The sequence below is a fragment of the Lolium rigidum genome, chromosome 7, assembly GCF_022539505.1.
Source record: "Lolium rigidum isolate FL_2022 chromosome 7, APGP_CSIRO_Lrig_0.1, whole genome shotgun sequence".
Classification (NCBI taxonomy): domain Eukaryota; kingdom Viridiplantae; phylum Streptophyta; class Magnoliopsida; order Poales; family Poaceae; genus Lolium; species Lolium rigidum.
In genome coordinates, this window is record NC_061514.1 from 206,222,725 (window position 1) to 206,228,055 (window position 5,331).

The following is a 5,331-nucleotide window of genomic DNA, read 5'->3' on the forward strand; positions in this document are numbered from 1 at the left end:
AAGCCTTCCGGGGCACTTCCCCGTCCCGGCGGCGTGCCGGAACAGAGACTCCCGTCCCCGGATCTTGGCTTCGCGATGGCGGCCGGTCTGGAAGGTTTCTCGTACCGTGGCTTTTTCGTCTCGAGGTTTTAGGTCAGGGACCTTTAAATAGGCGAAGAGGCGGCGTCAGAAGGTCAACGGGGCGACGACACGCTAGGGGGGCGCGGGCCACCCCGAGGCCGCGCCGGGGTCATGTGTGGTGGGCCTGTGGCCCCCCTCCGGCCTCTCTCGGGTGTTACGGATGCTTCCGGGAAAAATAGGAACCCGGGCGTTGATTTCATCCAATTCCGAGAATATTTCCTTACTAGGATTTACGAAACCAAAAATAGCGAGAAAACAGAAGCGGCACTTCGGCATCTTGTTAATAGGTTAGTTCCGGAAAATGCACGAATATGACATAAAATGTGCATATAACATGTAGATATCATCAATAATGTGGCATGGAACATAAGAAATTATCGATACGTCGGAGACGTATCGGCATCCCCAAGCTTAGTTTCGCTCGTCCCGGGCGAGTAAACGATAACAAAGATAATTTCGGAGTGACATGCCATCATAACCTTGATCATACTATTGTAAGCATATGTAATGAATGCAGCGATCAAAACAATGGTAATGACATGAGTAAACAAATGAATCATAAAGCAAAGACTTTTCATGAATAGTACTTTCAAGACAAGCATCAATAAGTCTTGCATAAGAGTTAACTCATAAAGCAATAAATTCATAGTAAAGGCATTGAAGGAACACAATGGAAGATTAAGTTTCAGCGGTTTCTTTCAACTTGTAACATGTATATCTCAATGATAGTTTGTCAATGCAAAGCAATATAACAAGTGCAATATGCAAGTATGTAGGGATCAATGCACAGTTAACACAAGTGTTTGCTTCTTGAGGTGGAGAGAAATAGGTGAACTGACTCAACATAAAAGTAGAAGAATGGCCCTTCGCAGAGGGAAGCATTGATTGCTATATTTGTGCTAGAGCTTTGGTTTTGAAAGCAAGAAACAATTTTGTCAACGGTAGTAATAAAGCATATGTATCATGTAAATTATATCCTACAAGTTGCAAGCCTCATGCATAGTATACTAATAGTGCCCGCACCTTGCCCTAATTAGCTTGGACTACCGGGATTATCGGAATGCACATGTTTTAACCAAGTGTCACAAAGGGGTACCTCTATGCCGCCTGTACAAAGGTCTAAGGAGAAAGCTCGCATTGGATTTCTCGCTATTGATTATTCTCAACTTAGACATCCATACCGGGACAACATAGACAACAGATAATGGACTCCTCTTTTATGCATAAGCGTGTAGTAACAATTAATTTTCTCATATGAGATTGAGGATATATGTCCAAAACTGAAACTTCCACCATGGATCATGGCTTTAGTTAGCGGCCCAATGCTCTTCTCTAACAATATGCACGCTCTAACCATAAAGTGGTAGATCGCCCTTACTTCGAGACAAGACGAACATGCATAGCAACTCACATGATTTTCAACAAAGAGTAGTTGATGGCGTCCCCGGGAACATGGTTATCGCACAACAAGCAACTTATAAGAAATAAAATGCATAAGTACATATTCAATACCACAATAGTTTTTAAGCTATTTGTCCCATGAGCTATATATTGTAAAGGTAGAGGATAGAAATTTAAAGGTAGCACTTCAAGCAATTTACTTTGGAATGGCGGAGAAATACCATGTAGTAGGTAGGTATGGTGGACACAAATGGCATAGTGGTTGGCTCAAGGATTTTGGATGCATGAGAAGTACTCCCTCTCGATACAAGGCTTAGGCTAACAAGGTTGTTTGAAGCAAACACAAGCATAAACTAGTACATCAAAACTTACATAAAAGACATATTACAAGCATTATAAGACTATACATTGTCTTCCACTGTTGTTCAAACACCTCACTAGAAAATATCTAGACTCTAGAGAAACCACTCATGCAAACCAAATTTTAACAAGCTCTATGTATTTCTTCACTAATAGGTGCAAAGTATATGATGCAAGAGCTTAAACATGAGCACAACAATTGCCAAGTATCAACTTATTCAAGACATCATACCAGTTACTACATGTAGCATTTTCCGTTTTCAACCATATAACAATTAACGAAGCAGTTTCATCCTTCGCCATGAAAATTAAAAGCTAAGAACACATGTGTTCATACGAACCAGCGGAGCGTGTCTCTCTCCCACACAAGCATTTATTCAAATAAAAACAAAAACAAGAAACATACGGACGCTCCAAGTAAAGTACATAAGATGTGACCGAATAAAAATATAGTTTCAAGAGAAGGAACTCCGATAATTTGTCGATGAAGAAGGGGATGCCTTGGGCATCCCCAAGCTTAGATGCTTGAGTCTTCTTGAAATATGCAGGGATGAACCACCGGGGCATCCCCAAGCTTAGAGCTTTCACTCTCCTTGATCATAGTATATCATCCTCCTCTATTGACCCTTGAAAACTTCCTCCACACCAAACTCGAAACAAACTCATTAGAGGGTTAGTGCACAATAAAAATTAACATGTTTAGAGGTGACACAATCATTCTTAACACTTCTGGACATTGCATAAAGCTACTGGACATTAATGGAACAAAGAAATTCATCCACCATAGCAAAAGAGGCAATGCGAAATAAAAGGCGAGAATCTGTCAAAACGAACAGTCCGTAAAGATGGATTTTATTGAGGCACCAGACTTGCTCAAATGAAAATGCCCAAATTGAATGAAAGTTGCGTACATATCCGAGGATCACGCACGTAAATTGGCTTAATTTTCTGAGCTACCTACAGGGAGGCAGGTCGAAATTCGTGACAGCAAAGAAATCTGTAACTGCGCAGTAATCCAATTCTAGTATTCACTTTACTATCAAAGACTTTACTTGGCACAACAATGCGATAAAAATAAGATAAGGAGAGGTTGCTACAGTAGTAACAACTTCCAAGACTCAAATACAAAATAAAAGTACTGTAGCAAAATAAACACATGGGTTATCTCCCAAGAAGTTCTTTCTTTATAGCCATTAAGATGGGCTCAGTAGCTTTAATGATGCACTCGCAAGAAATAAGAGTTGAGGCAAAAGAGAGCATCAAGAGGCAAATTCAAAACACATTTAAGTCTAACATGCTTCCTATGAAAAGGAATCTTGTAAATAAACAAGTTCATGAAGAGCAAAGTAACAAGCATAGGAAGATAGAACAAGTGTAGCTTCAAAAATTTCAACATATAGAGAGGCATTTTAGTAACATGAAAATTTCTACAACCATATTTTCCTCTCTCATAATAACTTTCAGTAGCATCATGAGCAAACTCAACAATATAACTATCACATAAAGCATTCTTATCATGAGTCTCATGCATAAAATAATTACTCTCCACATAGGCATAGTCAATTTTATTAGTAATAGTGGGATGAGCAAACTCAACAATATAACTATCACATAAAGCATTCTTATCATGAGTCTCATGCATAAAATAATTACTCTCCACATAGGCATAGTCAATTTTATTAGTAATAGTGGGAGCAAATTCAACAAAGTAGCTATCATTATTATTCTCATCAAGTGTAGGAGGCATAGTATAATCACAACAAAATTTACTCTCCATAGTAGGTGGCACCAAAAGACCACTATCATTATAATCATCATAAATAGGAGGCAAAGTATCATTAAAGAAAATTTTCTCCTCAATGCTTGGGGGACTAAAAAGATCGTGAAAACCAGCTTCCCCAAGCTTAGAACTTTCTATATCATTATCAACAATGGTGTTCAAAGCGTTCATACTAATATTACTACCAGCATGCAAATAAGATTCCATAGGTTTTTTAATTTTCGCATCAAACCATCCATGTCTTAAATCAGGAAATAGAATAAGAAGCTCATTGTTGTCCATTATGCCAAACTAGTGTAAACAAGAAACAACAGGATGCAATTGCAGGATCTAAAGGAAATAGCTTCGAGCACACACACGACGGCAACGTGAAAAGTACTTTACACGAGACCGGAGTATGAGTGCCTTTTACCTTTCCTCCTCGGCAACGGCGCCGAGAAAATAGCTTGATGTCTACGGGAGCTTCTATTCTTGTAGACAGTGTTGGGCCTCCAAGAGCGAGAGGTTTGTAGAACAGCTGACAAGTTTCCCTTAAGTGGATCACCCAAGGTTTATCGAACTCGGGGAGGAAGAGGTCAAAGATATCCCTCTCATGCAACCACTGCAACCACAAAGCAAGAAGTCTCTTGTGTCCCCAACACACCTAATAGGTGCACTAGTTCGGCGAAGAGATAGTGAAATACAGGTGGTATGAATATATATGAGCGATAGTAACGGCGCCAGAAAAGTGCTTGCTGGCGTGCAGTTGATGGTAGTAATATTGCAGGATGTAAAGATGCAGTAAAACAGTAAACAAGCAGCGATAGCAGTATTTAGGAACAAGGCCTAGGGATCATACTTTCACTAGTGGACAATCTCAACATTGATCACATAACAGAATAAATAGATAGATGCTAGACTCTACACCCTCTTGTTGGATGATGAACACCACTAACTGTGTAGGATTACACGAACCCTCAATGCCGGAGTTAACAAGCTCCACAATATTCAATGTTCATATTTAAATAACCTTAGAGTGCATGACAGATCAACACAACTAAACCAAGTACTAACATAGCATGCACACTGTCACCTTCACACTATGTAGGAGGAATAGATCACATCAATACCATCATAGCAATAGTTAACTTCATAATCTACAAGAGATCATAATCATAGCCTACGCCAAGTACTAACACGGATGCACACACTTGTCACCTTTACACACGTGGGACAAGGAGTCTCCGGAGATCACATAAGTAAAACCCACTTGACTAGCATAATGACATCTAGATTACAAGCATCATCATATGAATCTCAATCATGTAAGGCAGCTCATGAGATTATTGTATTGAAGTACATAGGAGAGAGATGAACCACATAGCTACCGGTACAGCCCCGAGCCTCGATGGAGAACTACTCCCTCCTCATGGGAGACAACGGCGTTGATGAAGATGGCGGTGGTGTCGATGGAGAAGCCTTCGGGGGCACTTCCCCATCCGGCGGCGTGCCGGAACAGAGACTCCTGTCCCCCAGATCTTGGCTTCGCGATGGCGGCGGCTCTGGAAGGTTTCTCGTACCGTGGCTTTTTCGTCTCGAGGTTTTAGGTCAGTGACCTTTAAATAGGCGAAGAGGCGGCTGTTATCACCAGATTTTAGACAAATCCAGAGGTGGGCCGGGCTTGGAAGATT